This window comes from Pleurodeles waltl, chromosome 12, assembly GCF_031143425.1.
Source record: "Pleurodeles waltl isolate 20211129_DDA chromosome 12, aPleWal1.hap1.20221129, whole genome shotgun sequence".
Taxonomy (NCBI): domain Eukaryota; kingdom Metazoa; phylum Chordata; class Amphibia; order Caudata; family Salamandridae; genus Pleurodeles; species Pleurodeles waltl.
Genome location: NC_090451.1, coordinates 224,818,864 through 224,839,607, shown reverse-complemented (window position 1 = coordinate 224,839,607; position 20,744 = coordinate 224,818,864). Strand labels below are relative to the sequence as shown.

Sequence of the window (20,744 nt, the reverse complement as noted above, 5' to 3'; positions counted from 1 at the left end):
GGATTATCCTGATTTTGACTTTTGGAACCATAATGTGTGGTGTTGGAAAAAGTGTGACATATTTTGTAATCCTTAGCCTTGTGGCTAAATATTCTGTTTTTACACGGATCTTAACAATTACATCTTTCCCTGCCACCTGTATCACATGGTGTAAAAATACCTATTTTAGAGAATTCAGCCATTTAGAAAGTAAGGAAGATGGATGTATTCTTAGAAGTAGTGACAACAATCAGAAAATATTCAACTTATCCAACTGACTAGTAGAGCTGAATGGACTCCCTTCACAGACGACTTGTGGTAGAAATTTGACCATGGTGACTGGGTAGGGAAGGGAGAAAAGTGTGCTGTGTGCTAATTGGTTGAGCTTCAGGTCTTTATATAATTATGTGACTAGATGTCAAAACATTCTGCCTTTGTTTAACACTGTACTGCTCTCTACGAGTACTATGAGACTCTGAGCTCAATGATGTGGATGACTCAAGCATGCAAATTTATGAATAATCAAATATTAGAGAATGGCCCCCAAGAACACTTATTATTTCAATCAGATTTAGTTTGATTTAGGTTAACTACCTACAATGGACTTACTTAATCCCTGCCCGACTCAAATACAAGTGGATGGCCTAACCAGATGTCTGCTATACATGCCATCAAAATAAAGATAATTTGCTTTACATGAACTGGGTATGTTCTGAATTAGGAACTGTGGGAGGGACTGGTGGAAATATGGCTTAGGAGGCTTGGTAGATCGATGGATGGTATTGGTTTATTCATTATTTAGGCAATACAAGAACAATCAGACAGAAATACAGACAGATTTGGCTGAGAGACGTAATTGCAAATATGGTCCATAGATGAGAAGGTGAGATTGCTGTCTTTTTCCTCATCTTGACAGGCGTAGAAATTAATATTACGTTCTGTTTTCTTCCTCAGGTCACCAAACGACAGCAAACAGAGCCCTCAGGGAAAAGCACAAAAAGAAAGAACAACGCGGTAAGTGTATTGTTTTCCCCTACACTAACTCCTGTCACCACTTCACCTGTGCTGTGTGATATGGACTCCTTTCTATTACTCTTTCTTCGCCTGAGCCACCACACTCCGGCACCTCTGCCTCCACGTTAAACCAATCTTCAGCTGCTTTGTCAGGCTCACCTCCTCATCCTTCGCGATCTCCTTCTAGGTTTCTGTCTCTCTGCGTTACAGCCAATCACAGGATCTGTTAAAGTAGTTGGAACCGCCCCTCCCTCCCTGCTGATAAACGTCCGCTGTTACTTTCATGTGTTTCATAGTCCTCTTCCACCACTGACGTGTTGTACTTGCAGTTTCTGGTCTTGTTGCCACTCCAGAGGGCACCGCAAGTAGGATGGATGCTGTATGCCCATAACAGGTGAGGAGACCGTTCGGGAGGGTGTCCCTTCACAGGAACATTGGGATTTTGTCACCAAAACGCTCTAACAAGTATTGGGCAGATAAACTCGACCCACAACCTAAGCAGATGCTACCAGGAAATCTAGATGAAACTGGTCGTACAAGAGGAAAGAATGTTGACTGGGGTGGGTCCTCTGCTAGCCAAAAGTGAAATAGCCAAATAACAGAGATCAAAACAGGGACCCGGAAAAGGAGAATAGATGAAAGCTATGAATAGAAGTCAACACACAGAGGAACTGATCTATAATGCCTGGGAATAAACCTACAAACACTAAGATCTTGGGCTGGTAGTGGGAGTATTTCTAGATTTGAAACAATCACATTACAAATTAGATCAAGATACTATTAATTGGAGGGCAAAGCTGAGTCATTAAATACAATCATTGTTGTAGGTGTAGAGTTCAAAGCTAAAGTTAGAAATAATAGCTGATTGATCCGGGAACACAGGGCTTAATTTATATGTTGGTAGTAAGGAAATCCCATTGCAACAGTGATGGAGTATCCTTACCATCAACATAATGGTCCGTCCGTCCAATTTAAATGAAAATGAACATTTGGTGTAACCACAGAGGAGACTACTCCGTCTCTGCCATGGTTAGACCCCTCCAATGACCCCATGTAGTAAGGGCTGTTAGAGGTTGACATCCATTTCTACACACCAAATTTAGATGACATGAAATACAAGTCAACCCTGAAGGTAAGGGGCAGTAAAAACTGTGTAATGTCCCCCTTGCCATAAGAGAAACATTGTTTTTTTTATTTTCAAAAACAAAATCCTACTTTGGCAATTTGTATTTGTAAGTTTAAAAAAAATGTAACTTTGCTATATGACTCCATCAAACATGATGGAGCCATACAGCAAAGTTACAAGGCATCAATAGGAACCGCCTTGATGGAGGTTCCTCTCAATGCATCAAAGTCTGATGGACATTTATAAAATGAGTTGTTTGGACCTCTGCCAGGGTGACGGAGTAATGTACGCCATCGTCCCAGAGGAGGATGGCCTAGTCTCCAAAATATATATCGGTCCAATAGTATTGTATAAACTTGTTTCTGTTTCCATAATGCATAAAAGTAAAGTATATCTAAAAAAAATAGACAAATGGTGGATGTCAACTGGGGCTGTGTTGCTAGACTGTATACAGTGCAAGAAAATCATGCACTTTTTTTTATCTCTTAGGCACAAATGCACCAAGACGTTACAGTGTTAAGCCAAAGTTAGAGTGACCAGTTTTCAAGAAAACTGAGCGACTCAACGAAACTAGCAGGTTTGGCTCAACTCAAGAGACCTTCCAGAGTCACCAGTTTATGCTCTCTAGTACACTCCTTGAGGGTCCTTGTCCCTAAATGCTTTGTGGCAGATGGCCACAAAAGATATACCTCCTATAATAGTATAACATGAATGTTACCCTTCTCAGAAGTCTTTTTACAAACGAGTTCCCTTCTGAGCCCCCCATCCTTGAGCAAGAGTCCATCTTCACCTTGTCCTAGTCCTGGGAATACCCCTTACGAACCCACAGGTCAAAATGCGCCAAAAACTAAATAGAAGCCGTGGATTTAAATGCATAGGCACAGACGTCATGGGAGGTCATTAATGGGGAAAAATCTCCTCAGCAATTTATTCAGCCTCCTCTGTGACAATATTAGGAAACTCAAATAGATATAACAATTTAGCCTGGCAATTTAAAATTCAGAGTACTGGTGTCGGTTTCATTAACACTTAATAAAAAAGCACATAATTTGTTCCTCGTGTTCTACTTCACGTATTAAAAGTAAGTTTTTATTTATAACACAGCACACATGTACTTATAAGCACATTCATCCATAGAGGCAGGTATAATGTATTTCACCAGCAAATGCAAAGATCTATTTATGTATGCATGATGCATTAATAACTTTATGATTAAGTGTGTTTATTAAAAGTCAATCTGTTTTTTTCACCCACTGGTTTTCACTCAAATCGTTTAACCTAAATAATGTGTTTCACAAAATTGAACGACTCACTGTTTAAGGTTTCTATTGTGAAAAACAACTGATTCATAAATTTCAACTATTATTTAATTATTTCCTGTTGATGAAAAGGATGGTAGAATATTTTTGTTTGCCTGCGCCTCATTCTTCATTGGCAAATTTTAAGTAGTGCAGCATTAGCACACCACTGAATTACTGCACCCGAAATATCAAGATTCTGGGTGCAGTGTTACCACATCGAGAGTCTCGCAGAACTCTTACTGAAGCCCCCTGTATTCAGCAGAATCGCATTCCATCTCTACTGTTAAGACATTTTATATTGCAAGGCAATAAACATGTTTGATTGTATGTGGGCAACGAGTTTTGAACCTTCAAATAACATACCCCTCCGGTAATGCTATGCTATCACAATTTTCCAAATTTGAGAGACACGACAGTTGGGGTAAGTTATCTCAAAAGCACTGCTGAGTATTTAGAGGCAATCAATAGGTGATACACTTTGTTGTGGGAGTTGAAAATAGCCTTTATGAGCAGAGATGGACACACAGCCGCGCCAGGTACTAGTGGACCGTCGTTAGGGGCCATCGTAGGCTGTGCTGCATGTAAGGTCATGCAGCTCATCACCTGAGTTTCAGAGAGGGCAGCTCCTCCGTGCAGTGCATTATATCCCAACTAATTTATCAAATACTCTAGAAAGGGGGTCTCCAACCTTTTCACTAATAAGAGCTAGTTATGTTTAATGAAACTCATCCTGATCTACTAATATTATTATTATTGTAAGTGTTGCACACATCAGGCTAGATTACATTGGTGTCTATCTGATGCAAGATTACCAGCTGCGATCACCTCAGTGCAGGATTGTCAGAAGTAATGTAAAAAAAGACTTACTCACTTTGGAATGCATCCTCCAATGTTGCATGAATTATCATTGAGATATCAGTGTGAATATATTTTGGAAATTATGGATTCTGAAGATACACACAGTTGAATCTCAAATACACAGTTTTCAATTTGCACATGCAAATCTCAATTAAGCCAAGCAAAAGCGTCTGGTTTAATACACTGGGCTGCACACAGGAGAGCTACTCACGGGTAACTGGAGCTCACAAGCATTGGAGAAGCCTGCTCTGGAAGAAAAGCACAGCATCTATTTCAGCCCTATCCTATTCTCAGAAGTCTGGGGGCTAGAGGGCCTTCTTAGCACCATCAACTAAAGGCCATCTCTGAAGCACACTGCTAATGGCTCAGACACCCAGAAGTGGGTCCTTGTAAACTGTGAATAAATTACAGAACTCTTGCAAACAACATTTGAACCTGTTTTGGCATATGCTACCGTTGTGCCTTTGCACTGGCAGTAATAGTGCTCATCAATGAAAATAGTGTTTGGTGGGGGGAATTTCTTTTTTTTTTTTTGGGGGGGTTGGGGGGGAATTTATGTACAGCACATAGAAGGCCCAAGAGCATCACATTGCTTTAAATGGAACAGGCTTTTATAGGATGATAAATGCAGTGCTTAGATCAAGTATGGGTAAGAGAGGCAGAAACTACGTGAAACAGCAATTAGGCTAATTGGTAAAAGCCCATACTGATAGTGGACTTTTAATGCAAAGGCAGAGTGATGTCTGGAATAGTTAAAGCAAAATCTCAATAGTAGTTCAGGGTACAGGAGTAACCAGGCAGTCTGGTCCTGTGAGAAGGAGACAATAAGATGTGAGGAGCTTGGTCACCAAGGTGAAGCATCAGGCAGGTGGCTAAATTACAGAAGGCAGGAAGTAGAAATTACGAATAGTAGAGGGAAAAGGGATTCCCAAATTATCTGCTCATGTCATTCTTCATTACTTATGTCAGCACTATTAACTAATAATAAGGGCCAACTGGACAGATCGGGGCCGTGTGAGTTCCGAAGGATGAGGGCCCTAGGCAAATAAAGAAAAATCCACACAGGAAAACCATGCAGGAAAAGAGTCAATTTCAAAACCATGAACGTGTATTAGAATGTAAGAATTATTACAGAAGGCAAAGGGGCAAATTGTTAGTTATTTCAAATCAACATTAATAATATTCATAAGTCAAGAAAAAAGTCTAAGAGCAACAAGACGACTGAAAGTCTGAATCAGGAAAGAGCAGGAAAAGTATTGAAAATAGTAAGTAATATAAAATAAAAATACTAAGTACAATGCCAAACAGCAGTCCGTCATAGGGGAAAAGCTCGACAGAGGTCCCAAAAAAGTCTAGCACAACATTCCAAAAATAGCACTTTTTATAGTTTCAAGGAAGTGGAGAATTGTGTCCTTTGCTTGGTGTAAAGTGCCACTAGGGGCTGTACTAATATAAGTTACATGTCAATAACCAACCAAAATTCGAGAAATTGTATTACATAAAACAGGCTTACTTTAGAAACACTCCCAACATTAATGGAGCACAGTGTGAGCGACAAGCAGCATCAACCTTGTTCATTTGCAACATTACAGGCAGGCGTCCTCCTCCAAAGACCAGCACTTGTTACAGCTTAAGTAAGCGATATCATAGAAAAAGCACAATTTTGTCTATTTTATGACAAAAGGAAAAACACAGATGGAGAGGCAGAAATCATACACGCTGTGCAACTTTAAAAAGTTGTGTTTAATCAGCTGCCAGTGAGGTTCAGGGAGTTAGGTTTGCTGCCTACTTATGCTAACCTAAATACATCGAAATGAGCATTAATCCTTACTAATAAATCGGCGCCCATAATTTCCACCAAGGTATGATAAATGCAAAATGCAGCCAATAACTATCTCAAATGTAAAGTGTATGGCGTGCTTTTACAACACTCAGTATTCTTGGCTCTAAATAACCATGTGGAACTATCTTTACTCATACTGCAAACGTCAAAGAACTTCTACATCCGTGTGCAGCTATGGTCCAAAGACTTTGGATTTCATACCTTAGTTTCACAATCTCATCAGCGGATAACCTTCCCAGGCTTCCCGCCTTGCATGCTCTTGAATTAAGTGTCATTTTATTAAGGTTTCCAGCTGGAGGTGGTGTATTAGCATATATTTAAATTAACTCCCCATGCTGTAATCTTTTTCCTTCAATAAACCAACTTCCCAGGACAAATGTGATGAAGTGATAGTTACCCCCGTGCGGTGTTACCTTCACACCGCTGCAGGGACTCTGTAACTGTGCATTCTTCTGATCCTGTTCTGCAGAGCTTGAAGGATGACAATGTAGCCGTTTCCATAATCTGGTAAGTGCAAAAAGACACCAGGTACGGTGTCCAGGCGTTGAAACCATTTCCCCTGAAACGAGAGGTAACAGCAACTCAACTTTTCATTTGAGGGATGGTGTGTGAAGTGTTTTCTGGGACATCATTCTGCCAATTAAGATGGGAAACTATGCATTCTGTGCCTTCTCAGCGATAGCTCTGCTGTCTTATGCCTGGGTCTCTCAATTCTGTTAAAGCAGAGAGTTAGTTCTGCAGACTGATGAGTGAACTTGTAATCCTGTTCAACATAAGGAAAAAGCTTAATATTTTCATCATTAAACTTTTAGAGATGTTTTTGGACAAGGAATATGTCTGCTCTGTCATATGCGGAACCCTGAAAAGCCCAATAGGGCTGACACTGGTCTGCATTTTGTTCTGCAAACAATCAGAGGGCGCTTGATTTGTAGTAACACAGTGAGCACAAATCAACCAAACGGAATGCGACTGAGAATAATTGCATTGTATTGTAGCATTTGTATACCGCTTACATCTCCTTTGCGTTGCACTGAAGCATTTACCCACATGAATAGCTAGTTACACTGTGTAGTGTGTGTGTGTTTGGGAGGGTACTTTTTTTGTTATGAGCATATATGGGAAGTGTTTTAATGTTGTGCGTAATAACCACAGAGTCGGGGTTATCACATTATAAGACACAGGGCTTGATGGTGTAATGGATGAGGTTTTGGAAGAAACAGAGGCCAAATTATGACTTATAATTACAATAAGGACTAACCAGCTTAGCCATGGGATACTATGGCCCATATTTATACCTTTTTAGCGCCACATTTGCGCCGCTTTTTGGCGCAAAAGCGGCGCAAACTTACAAAATACAAAAAGCGCAAATGCGGCGCTAGAAAAGTATAAATATGGACCTGTGTGTTTGCACTCCAAAATGGGGGCGGGGGTGTTAATCAGAGAGGGCCCAATAATACCTACAGCGACATGCACCAGGCAGAGGTGGTGTTGAATGAGTAAAAGGTTACCAAAAGATGAAGAAGAATGACAATTTGTAACATAAACAGTAGAAATGTACCATTTTGGTTTTAATCTATTCATACCTTCATTTATTGATGGACTTATTAAAGGCAACAATGCTGCCTACTGTTGAACAAATACATCCATGAAGGAGGAAGGAAGCAGAAGTGCAATCAAGGTTGTCGACCTCAGCAGAAACTGCACAATCTTGCTTAGGCCCAGAATCCACCCACTATTGTTGGGCCGGAGGAAGCCCAAACTTTTGAGCAAGGGTTCACTCAAAGCCCTCTTAAACTCTTGAAGGCTCTGCACCGGCTGAGATTAATTCAAGCACTCTACTCATCACTTTATGTATGACACATGCAAAAAATAACCGGTCTGTGTGTGGCAATGGTGCACGTGAGCACTTGATGAAAATGACACTGTAAGAGGGGTCAGAAAATGGAGGAACGCACTGGTATTGTTATAGAATGGTTTATTAAAGTATAGTAGAGTAGTAATAGTCTCTTAATCAGTTTGTTCTTGGTTGGTCTTGATTCTTTGTCTTTTCTTTGCCTTCATTGTTAATCCTCAAGCTTTTCTTCTCTTGTTCTTCTTTTCTTCATCCAGGGTCAACTCAGGAGGAGCATGCAAAGAGAAGAAGAACACAGGAAGTTGATAAGTATGTCCTACTTTTGTTCTCTGTTCCTCCCTTTCCTAGTTCCTTCTTCTATTTTCTCTCTATCTCTTCTTTCTGGTGCTGATCTCCCCTTGTTTTCTCTCGCTGTCACCCTCTGTCCTTTCCTGCACTTCTTGTTAGCCTTCCTCCCTCCTTCCTTCTTTTTTTTTCTCTCTGTCCTGCTGCTGTTTTCCTGTCTTTTACTGGCTTTCTAAAACTGCTTAGGAGCGTTGTCTTTTTTTTGGTTTTTTTTCAATTCAATAAAATATATTTTGTGCTTTGAAATAAAGACCTATGTGAGGCCCTGTTTCTGTTGCTTCTTTTCTGTTTTTGTTATCTGCTCTCCATGAAACTTATGCTTTAATGCCCCCAAATATTAACATCCGGTAGGAAAACGACAAAATGTGATAACCACAAAAAAAAAAAGAAATGCCACTCAGACCGTGCTCCAGTCCTTTGGTATTTGGGCTATTTTTGTGGCGTTGAACCAAAATACCAACATAAAGAAAAGGACAAAGCGAACTAAAGCAAAAATTCCCCCACAACAAAAGTAACCCGTTCCCTTTGCTCCCGCCTCCCTCCCGTCCCGTACCTGGGGAGGCCACGCTCTCCCACTGCGTGGCTGGCTTCAACGTGTTGCTGCCTCCTGGGTTCCCGTTCCAATGCACGGCAGTCGGCTGAAGTAGTTTCTGTCGGCGTCGTGGTCGGCCTGACCCTCATCGTTGGTTCCTGGCAAGATCTTTGTTCCCGTGGTCGTGCCGCCTCCTGGTTGCTTCGGGCCGTTAAAGGCCCCGCCATCCCTGACGTGTCCTTGTCCTGTTGATGCCAGGATGATACTTCCGGGTCGGCTAATCTGACACCGAAAGTCCCCCCGGGGCCGGCAGGGCCCAAGGACATACCTCAGGGGCACCTGCGGGTGCCGTCCACTGAGGACGCCCCGTCACAGACACCGTGGTGTTCACACTCGGATGTGCATGCCTAGTACATGTATGCTTTCAGAAACTGACAAGCTAATGTTTGGTAACAAATTGACAGTATCCGAAAACTATATTTAAAGCTGATAGGCAGGCTAAGTTCGGAACACGGATTGCTTATATCTTCTTGCAGCCAGAGGGCATTGCGCTTACCAGTTACATAACACATTGGAAGGCATTACATCTTATATGTTGATAAAGCTTTTATAACATTTTCACCACTGCTGCCTCAGGCTGTTGAGCCACAAAGATCGGTGTAACAAATCTAAATCCTGGACATATAAAGTCTGTGAAACCTGAGCGTAGGCACTGTCAAATAAGGGCAATCTGATTCTTTTGTCTATCGCATAAGACTGAGAGATGTGTCTTGTAAGAGACACCTTGCTGAAAAATGCTGTTATGCAACCCTTTGTCTTAGGGAGAGTGAAACCTCAATACCTTGGAGAGGGATAGTCTTAGCAGGTCCATCATTAAGGTCCTGGAATATTTCATGAGTGCCTCTTCAATAATCTCTATTTGTGGCCAATTTACATTAAATGTGGGATTTTTATTATATAATCTCTTAACATTAACTCAGGAAAGAACCGCCCGCCCCACTTTCCCCAGAAGAACTCAGGCTTGCTTTCATCAATCACTTCCTGGATGAAATGCGGAGCAGGTAATTTGCACAATACCACTTTCAAACATCGCCAGCTACCATTGATGGAGCAGTCCTTTATGCCCTACCAGCTGCCACTGACCATGTCGCCCTTAGAGCGCCTCTCACCCAAAGCCCTACGTGGTGAAAAAACACACCTCTGCCACTAGTCAACCTATAAAAAGCTCTTGCGTCTGCAGCTTCTTGACAGCCTTTGGCGCGCTTGGAGAATGGTGCGAGGGATAGTTGTTTTTTAGATTGAACTGAAAGGAGCAGCTAGTTAGGTAAGTTTCCTTAAGGATCATTTTCGACAAAGTTGTAACAGAACTGAATTGCATTTCTTTTATTGACACAAACGAGGTCATTGTTCTTTACCCTGACCTTTTTTTTCTTAATTTGAAATAAAGGCAGAGAAGGGCCAGGAAAGGTGTCTGTCTTTCAAAGCAATTTAAAACTGATTTGAGTTTTGTTCCATATATGCGGTGATGGATTTTACACCAGCCACTTTATTTAATACACATTATAGGGACCACAATACATTTTCATACTTGATTTGACCATGACATTTGGGAATGTAGGCAGGTTGTTAGTTATGTGATCCAACACTATCTGCTTCAGGATTTGCAACAGGTGATACAAGAGGCACTCATTATAACATGAAAAATAATAGTACTCATGAGTCAGTATACATATGTCTGCATCCCACCTTTGTGTTCACATTTCATTCCACAACTTTTCCACTAATTTTTATATTCCATTCATATATTTTTTTCACCCCTTTTATACATTTTCTCATATATTTTTTTATGTCCATACACTGGTGAAGGTCTCTCCCTTTTAATTAGGAAATATGGATACACATATAATAATAGGTACTTATATAATTTACAGTCCTGATGAAGTCATTGGGAAACTCCCGGACGAAACACGTGTTGGCTATCAATTTGGATGCGGCTGCTAAAAGTTTAATAATAAGCTATATCATCCTTTGAAGAATATGATTGAACCTTGATTTGAGAAAATCTGGACTGACTATCAATTTGGATGGCTGCTAAAGTTTAAATAATAAGCTATATCATCTTTTGAAGAATATGATTGAACTTTGATTAGAGAAATCTGGACTTGGACTTTGGATCATATTAAACTTGGAACAACAGATCAATTAATTCTACTATTTGGATTTGGACAGTGATACTGTAATTGGGGATTATGTTGGAAATAATCCTATTAATTTTCAGAAATATATGACAAAACATTGCCTATGTATACCGACTCATGAGTACTATTATTTTTCATGTTATAATGAGTGCCTCTTGTATTTTATGTTTGCAATAGTGCTTTTAGCATCTATCAAGACCTTTTGGGTGTGGTCTTGCAAGAGTGCACCATTTCGAGATTCGACATTCTTCATTGATATTCACCTCGCTGCCCAGAGCGCCTAGTTTTCTCCCAGTACAATACACCCACACGTAGTTAGAGTTTGCAACAGGTGACTCAATGATCACACACAGCAGTGTGTGTGTGTGCTAAATTTAATTTTCACTTCATTGCAGCACCAATTGTTCAGAGATGGTTTGAGCAAACAGATGGCTTTGTGTGTGATTTAACATCACCAGTCTAGGCCATGCCATTCAAACAATCAATAGGTTTATGAAGCGCCGCTTATCAACTGGGGGTATCAGATGCTTGGGGTTGTTGCTGCAGCTGGTAACCAAGTTTCTCAAAAAGAAGCCATGTTTTGCGCTTTCTCCTGAAGTCGATGAGAGTGTGTGAGGTCCGCAGGTGGGGAGGGAGGTCATTTCAGATCTTGGAGGCGAGATGAGAGAAGGCGCTTCCTCTGCTGCAGCTCCCTCAAAATCTCGGGCGAGGAACGTCTATCGGAGCTTTCTTGCAGGCTGGTGGAAGGAGAGTCTGGTTCTCGATGACTGGGTCCGATGTTGTGGAGGGCTGTGTGTGTGATGGTGAGGACCTTGAATTTGCATCTCTTGTGCACAGGCAGCCAGTGAAAATTCCTGAGGGTGTGGAGTGATTTGGGTTCAATGAGTGCACATTACTGATAGCACTACATATGTTGCATTCATTAGATTTCACCACAATATTTGTGGTTTCTTACACTGAATGGATGTGGTGCATGTAGGAAAGGTTTTTTGGTATGTGCTGTCACATCATCTACTAAAGGTTTGTTTCCCATGTGCATTCATTGTTATAACTTGCAATGCCAGTTGATCACTGCACTTCGCGTGGCAGTGATGAAGGTATTTATTTGAATTTTTGGAGGATTTCTTATTATAGTGGAATCTTAGTACGAAGTTCTTTAAAAATTGATGGAACAGTTTAGTTTAAGTTACAATTTTACGACAATACTGATCAGGAAGCGGACGGGGCTTGACGTCGGACGGTCAGACTGAGAGCGCAGAAGCGCAGTACAGGTGTCGGGTCGGATCAGAGTCACAGCCTTGCAGAGCCTCAGAGGCACAGCAGAGGCGCATAAAGTCAGCTTCGGCTTTGAAGAGGCTTGCGAGGCACAGCAGGGCAAGCAGAGTACCGGAGCTTCTGATCCTCAGAGCCTGGGCCAGACCTGCCCACAGAACGTCCGGAGAATGCGTGCTCCCCTAAGGGGCAAGGAAGCACGCGTTCAGTCGCGTCCAATTGTTAAAACGCGGACATAGCCCCACACAGCTTCCAAAGCCCAGAGCCCAAAGCCCCCTCTGCCATACGGACCTTTGGAGGGCAGGAGGGCAGAAGAAGTGACATCTGAGTGTAACTGGGGCTTTGGCTTGGCGCCCATCACATTTGTCTGTGCCCCCTCATAGTCCTCAGCCAACAAGGCCCCCAAGGCAAACAGATTGGAGGGAGTGGAGGACAGGAGGGCACAAGAGGAGCGGAGGCCGGGGGCAGGAAGAGGCTGCTCGAGTTCTGCTGGAGTTCGTGTCATAGCCTGTGACTAGACAGCTACCATGAGGCGCCCATGAAGCTGCGGTAGGATTTTAATTATAGATATAAACATATATATATAGGTAGACCAATAGTTAGTATGAATCAATCACTACTTGAGAATACCTCACGATATTTGGACCTGTTTTTATGCACCTTTGTCACAGAATTACCTTCATACTTGCGTGACACCAATGATTTTCTGGCCAAGATACATGACATCCCATGGCATAAAGACTACTTATTGGTCACCATGGATGTAGCATCACTATATACATCCATTAAACATCAATATGGATTACAGGCATGTAGGTATTTTTTACAAACACGATCCATTGAATTTTTGGAACATACCAATATGCTCCTATCGATGCTACAATTCTGCCTGACACATAACCTGTTCCTCTTTGATAATGAAAGTTTCTTACAAAAACAAGGGACAGCTATGGGAGCATCCTTTGCTCCCACCTATGCCAATCTATATATGGGCTGGTGGGAGAAGGAGGTGGCATGGTCAGAAAGCAATAACATCTATATGGATAGAGTGATATTGTGGGTGCGATATATCGACGATCTGTTCATTATCTGGGATGGCACAGAACAACTGCTGTTGGAATACATAAATGTATTAAATAATAATCAATTCAACATTTATCTAGATGCCATCTACAATAGAGATACCATCTCTTTTTTGGATGTCCTACTACAAGTAGAAAACAATCATTTAAAGACATCCATATATCGAAAGCCCACGGCTTGTAATTCTATATTACATGCCAATAGTGGACATCCCCACTCACTGAAATGGAGCATTCCATATAGCCAGCTACTGCGGGCCCGCAGAATATGCTCTGATGAAAACCAATATGAGTTGGAATCTAAGGCTATGGTGAACAGGTTTTTAAGTAGAGGCTATCCTCCAAAAATCTTAAATGATGCTTTACACAGAGTACGGAATAAAAGCAGAGATGAGTTACTTTTTAATAACTCAGTAACTAGTAATGATTTCCAACATTCAGCACCTAGAATATTTCTCCAGTACAATCAACAACATGAGTCACTCAGAACTATACTCCAAAAAAATTGGCATGTTTTACAGAACGATCCCATTATTAATGATCACATAGAAACCCATCCGTCCATAACATTTCGTAAAGCACGTTCTTTGGGAGACTATCTAACTAGAAGTTATTTTTCAGTAAAAACCAATACATCTTGGTTGAGCCAAAAAAGTTTGGGATTTTGGAAATGTGGCCACTGCAAGGCCTGCAAGTATGCTAAAAACACATACAAATACCAAACTTTTGATGGTCGACAGTGCGAGATCAAAGATCGGATTACATGTGACACTGAATTTGTGATCTATGTCATCGAATGTGGATGCCAGAAAAAATACATTGGAAGTACCATTCATAAATTAAAAGTTAGGTTCTTACAGCATTTTAGAGCCATTAAAAATCAGGACAAGACCTATCCTCTGGCTAAACATTTTTGGGAAGTACACAAAGGAGAATGTGGCACTTTAGCTTTCTATGGCATCAAACACATTAAAAACAACTCCAGAGGTGGCAATAGAATACTCGAGCTCAGACAAATGGAATCCAAGATGATTTTATTATTGGGATCTGAGTCTCCATTGGGGCACAATCTTGATGCTGAGCTCTATGTCCATCTTAGATGAAAACACACTGTTCATTGCTTTTTAGATGGAGACTCCCCCTGTGTTTCAATTCCTAAAAATAGTAGTGCTAATTTGGCAGTATGTTATCTATATTTCCTTTTTAGGAAGATGGGTGATAAGATCTTATCTACTTAAATGATCGTGCCATGATGTAATCTGTAAAATAGACATGACTTAATAACTTTCCCTAGTTTGAATTCATATCACAAACTGATGAAACATAGATGGAATTAGTTCGTATACAGATTTGTACTGTACCATTGATGATGATGTTTGATTCCATTTTATTCTTCTATAACTTGGCGACTGAAGATTATTAAATATCATATATAGAGTTATATATGTACATCTAGATTATAACATGGACCAAAAGATCAACAGATCTGACTGTTTTTAATTGGAGTTTTTGTAACACTTCTATGCACTTTATATGCTCCTTTGCACTTATTATTAGTTTAGTTTTTCAGCACATTGCACTTTACGCCAAGGCCTCATTTTAATACAACATATTTATATGTATGTGTATGGAATTACCTAGTATACAGATAAGGACAGTGAGGAACTAGATTTGATTATACGGGCATCCGATAAAAACTATGGTATTAAAACATAACTATTGTCACTACCTAAACATGATTTTAATACAAGACACTAATTAATTATAAATAATTATATGTATATATAACGAATGATAATTTAAACATTGTAAAATTGAAAAAATTGATATTACCGTTTCTTCGTTTATATTTATACCAGTATTGTTCTTGTTATTTAATTAATGTTTTTATATGATCAAACATTATGAATTATTGGAAGCAATTGTCTTTTTTCCTAATATATTTATTATTCAATATTTATTCCTTATGACTGTCCAATTTTAACTTTGATGTTATCTGTAAATATTGGCATCAATGTAGGTTTATTCCTCTATTAATTGTTGTATCTATAATAATTATAATTACACACTTCAAAATGGCCGCCGCGTTTGTAGTACATCACAGTGTTATAGAAATAAATGTAGGACGTAATAGCTATATGTAAATGATGCCGGCTGATTAGCCAAACTGTCCAGTAGAAGGCGTTTTGCCGAAACGCGTTGACAGACATCTCATTCGGGACTCTGAATTACCTATATAAGCTAAATAAATAAATTTATCAACTAAATACGAGCGCTTTGGACTCAATTGACCTCGACACTTGGGAGATACGTGATGGGATCGGTGCAGCCGTCAGATGGCTATCAGTCCATCTGTTGAAGAAATAATATATATATATATATATATATATATATATATATATACAGAACTGCTTGGCTTGGAGCCGGAGCTTGGCTTGGAGCTTATTGGGGGTTATGGTGTGGAGCTGGTGTTGATGTGGTGGTCTCGGTCTTGCCTCTGAGTAAGGCCATTCTGTGTTTTTCTGTGCTGTTTGTTCCTCTCTGTTCCTCCCCCGTATCAGTGTTCTAACTAGCAGCAAGAAGCAGCAAGTTGCTGAAGGACCTTGTGGAGATCAGGCTACAGCAGACTCGGAGAAGTTTGGAGAAAAAAAAATCCCCCAGAAAGTGACCAGCTACAATTAGACAATTAGACATCGGTGTAATCTATCCCTGTGCCTTTTTGAGGTTTTGTGTGGGGAGTATTGCCCTAACGAGGGATATATATAATGCCGGCGAGTAAGGCGAAATCACGTGGTGGCGGTGGAAAAAGGGGACCAAAACCACGGCCTGAGGCAAGGGAGTCCATGGAGGAATACCCGTCGCTAAGTTCACCACCGTGTGGAGATCAAGCAGGAGGAGGGGAGCAAGCACTTCAGCTATCTGGATCAGGACAGGAGGAGGCCTCGAGAGTTAGTAGAGCGGATAGAGCTGTCAGGGATAATCATGAAAGATCCTCAGGAACTCCACTTGGAACATCTATTAGAGATTTTGTGGGGCGATATTAAAAAAAAAAAACTACCACACATCACAGCTATCAAAGGGGAGTAATATGGTCGAGGCCAATCTGAGTGTAAGGGAGCATTCTGAGTTTTTTGAGAGGAATGAGTTCCTGATTTCAGACTTATTGCAAACAGAGGACTTGTTATTAGTGAGGAGGACAGAGGAGGGTGGCGGGTGTGAGAGGTTGGTGGAATCCAGGTAATCGTCATCCCCCTACATCTCACCCCAAGAAAGGGATAGTATAAACTTTGAGGAAATGATACCGCTGGATTTGGAGAGGGAGGAGATTTTTGGAGGGGGGTGGCAGGGCACTGCAGAAGGAAGTAAAAAGTTGGATATATTATCATCGTCACCTATTTTGGGTAAACATTCCGCATCTGCATCTGTCTTTGATACTACTGCTGTACCAGCTGAATCATTATTGGAGGTAATGTTCCAAATGCAGAAGACTTTGCAAGCGATCTTGGAAGTAGTGACTGTAAACAATAGTTTGAAGAAAGTACATAAAAATCAACTGCAAGGGATAACAGCAGAGTTAAAATGTATTATTAGCAGTATGCCAACCCTAGTACGCCCAGTGCTAGAAAAAAGAAATCAAGAAACAGATACTCGTGATATCCATGATACCCGGGAGGCCAGTAATGAAGGAGGGGAAATAGATAAAATACATATCTTAGACCAAGCGTCAGTATATGTCTCTAAACAACCAATGCTGGTGATAAAGAGGAATCATAGAAGGGGGAGGAAGGGTTATGGGTTTAATAGTTTTTACTATAAACTTTGTTGTAGGAGGCAAAGTAGGCAGAGTAAACAAAGGAATGTTGGGAGGAAAACTTCTGCAGGGAGCGAGGAAAAGATAGACCAGGCCAATACCCCAAGGATAGAGCAAGGACAAGGGTGGGAAGTTGCAGCGCTAGAGCAAGGGGCCACGCTTCAAAAAGTACCTATCGTACCTTACAGAGAAGTAAGAGAAGTTAGCCAGCAAGAAAAAAAGAAGGATGTTACTTATAGAACAGCTGTGGGGATGGAGATGGAAATAATGGAATCTAAGGGCGTCAAGGAAAAGAGGGAGTGGGAGAGCCCTAGCAGAAGTAAATGTAGGTGGATCTATCTAGCATCATGGGGAAGAGAGATTGGGAGGAAAAGGCGTAGAAAGCTAAAACCTTTGAATCGTATCCGTCTCATAGAAGTTATGGCCCGGTGTCCAAGTCTATGTGAAATTGAGTCAGATGACATAAAGCAAATTGGATTCATATTAAGCACGGAGGGGGAAGAGGTGACTAAATCACTCTTCTACTCTGAATGCATTAGACATTTGGTACTGCAAGCAGAGGCGGAATTAGGGAAGGAGGGTATAAGATTAGTACAACAAAGAGAGTTAGGGTGCGATATTCAAGAAGGGAGGGTCATTATATGTCATGCAGGATTGTTCCCTAACCAAGTGCAATGTAACGTGTTATGCAATAACAACCGAAGAAGGTGTGTGGATGGAAACAACGGTAGGTTAAGTGTAACTGTTGCTAGTGGAAATGATCCACAGTGGAGGAATTGTCCTAAGCCCTCTGTATACCCTTGTGATAATTATAGAAGGGGCGAATTAAGTGTTGTAGACTAGGAATTAGGCTCGCCGCACAGCCATTTGATCTTTTCCTGGAACCTGGGAGGTTATAAAAAGCATTTAAAACAAGACCTATTTAAAAAAGAGCTTGGAAAGTATGATATAGTGTGTTTCCAGGAAACTTTGCTGTGCGACAAACCCGATCCAGTCAATGGTTTCATGAGACTCTTTAGGGGAGCAACACGGCAGGGGTTAGGACGTCCATCAGGCGGTCTAATAACCTTAGCCTCAACAAGAATAGCAAATAAGTTTATAGAGATAGAGACTAAATGCCGGTGATTACTGGCAGGCCAGGTGGATCTCTATAATGCAATTGGAGGAGCTGTACGTTTAATAATAATGAATGTATATATACATCCGGGGAAAATGTATGATTATGATATTCAGCATGGTCTGTTTGAGGAAGATCTGGAACTATTAAGTATTGGTAAACCAGGATACCTGACCCTAATGTTAGGAGATTTTAATCACAAACCTAACCCCAATAGTACTGATAAATTGTATAAGGAATTATTGATAGTTGCACAAATTCCAAATAGCATCTTCCCAAAAGTAGAATGCTCTGCACGTGATTTATCCCTATGTTCTGTCTAAATGGGCGAATGAAGAAGGACCGCCCGGCAAAACAGACTTTTCGATTAGGCAATCAGATTTGCCCCATTGATTATGCTTTTGTAAACGCGTGGTCCTTTGGAGAAGTGCAGGATTTCAAAGTTGAGCATATAGAGGGCAGTGTTCACTGGCCACTTCAATTAACAATACGATCAACTGATAAAAGTCAAAGAGAAAAGGCAGTGATAGCACTAGTTGAGTACCCTCGTAGAATAATGACTCGTTTGACAGAAAGCAGTCTAGAAGTACTTAATGAATTGATAGTCAACTATCCAAACCTTCCATTGGAGGAAGATCCAAGAGATACGTTTAAAGGTTATAATAAGGCCATTGCGTTAATGGTGGATTGGCTAAAAACAAAATTAAAAAAACAGCAAGTGGGAAAGATGAAGGGAGAACAATATAAGATTAAAAATAGAAAAGCATGGTTTGATTGGGAATGTAGGAGTAAAAAGCAAAAGATTAGAAGATTAGAAAGGGAATTAAGGAAAAGACCTACTACCGACATAGAAGTGCAGCTCTGTCAGGCAAAATTGAGATATAAAACACTCATAAGACAAAAGAAACGGGAATAGATTAACAAAAATTGGGACACAATGATTGAAGTGATAAGAACAAAGAATATTAGGGGTTTCTGGCAGTTGGTAAGGGAGGGGAAAGTATCAGGAACCATGCGGTGTTTGGTTGGGGAAGAGGATTGGTGTAAATATCCGTCTATCGTATATGATGGTATTGGCACTGATGAAGGACATGGTGTCATTAGGAAGATGGGTGAGAATATGAGATTGGCTTTTGCCCCACAAAAAATAAAAAACTATTGCAGCACTTAAACTAACTAAAGCGGCAGGCCCGGATAATCTCCCAGCTATAATAATAAAAAAAAATCATCGGTCTGGGGATTGAAACAATTTAGTAGTAAATATGGGGGTCCTTCCCTCCAGCCGGTTATCTCTGCCTTTAATGCAATGGTACGTCCCCAATTTCAATATGGGGTGGAAGTCCTAACACTATCAGGGAAACAAAATTGGGAGACAGAAGAAGCTTCTGTGTAAAACGTCTGTTATCATTACCTCCGTCAAGTATGTTACAAACTATAAGAGGAGAATGCCAAATGACGACATGGACTTATCAGGGATTACAAGCAACACTGAAGTTTTGGTTAAGCGTGAGAGATGAGGGGATTTGTAAAATCACGAGATTGTGTAAACAAGAAATAATAACAAGTTAATTATATTGGGCGCTACAAGTGAGAGGTCAGTTAGAGAAGATCTGTGTTCCCTTAGGCTTACCTGGCAATCAGTGGCGCAGTGCACAAATCCTGAAACAAAACCTACGTGCAATAGTGAAGGAAAAGGTAAGAGAAATAGACCTGAAGTATTTAGAGGGTAAAATATCAACCCACGCTATGGTAGGGGGATGGCGGCACCCGGAAAACTTTCCCTATATAGAGGCCCTACCTAACCAAAATTTAAAATTCCGAATTGGGCTGAATCCAGGCTATATGGACCCTAAAGCAAAATTGTTTCTTAAGGATACCTTGGGTATATGTACATTTGGTTTACAACAGAAATTCAGCATGCCACACCTACTTCTGGATTGCTATTGGTTTTTAGATGTGCGTAAGAAGTTTTTAAAACCAGTTTTTATGGAATATAATATTATTAACTGAGTTCAAGCGCTTAGACTATTAATAGACATGAGATTTCTGAATGTAACTTGTGCACTAGGCCAATTTTTAATAGGTTTAAAAGGGGTCTTAACAGAACTTACAGTGCCGGGTATATTGTAGGGAGAAAAGATGAACTATGAATTTGAAATGGCACAAATTGATTGTTTTTAAACTGGATGATTGAATTATAGAAATCTTGCCATGTAAAATGTATAGCACTTTAAATAGGAAATTGCGCTTTATGTCATTATAAGGATGTGAGTCTTGTTAAAACTGTATATGGGATGACTTGTTTAGAATGTTGAACTTTTAAAGATTTGCAAGGAGATTAAATTGGTCAATGGTTAAAATAACTTAATGAATTATGTATGTCGAGTTATAGGTTTTTAAATCAGATTTTGTAT

General features: G+C 40.5%; 1 long non-coding RNA gene across 1 annotated transcript; it reads right to left on the bottom strand.

Annotated features, from left to right (window-relative positions):
* Positions 1–8,079: 8,079 nt before the first annotated feature.
* Positions 8,080–10,097, bottom strand: LOC138268344 (uncharacterized). Its single transcript, XR_011199981.1, has 2 exons — positions 8,872–10,097; positions 8,080–8,236 (listed from the first exon to the last, which is right to left on the bottom strand). It is a non-coding gene; the product is annotated as an uncharacterized lncRNA (long non-coding RNA).
* Between the last annotated feature and the right edge of the window lie 10,647 nt (positions 10,098–20,744).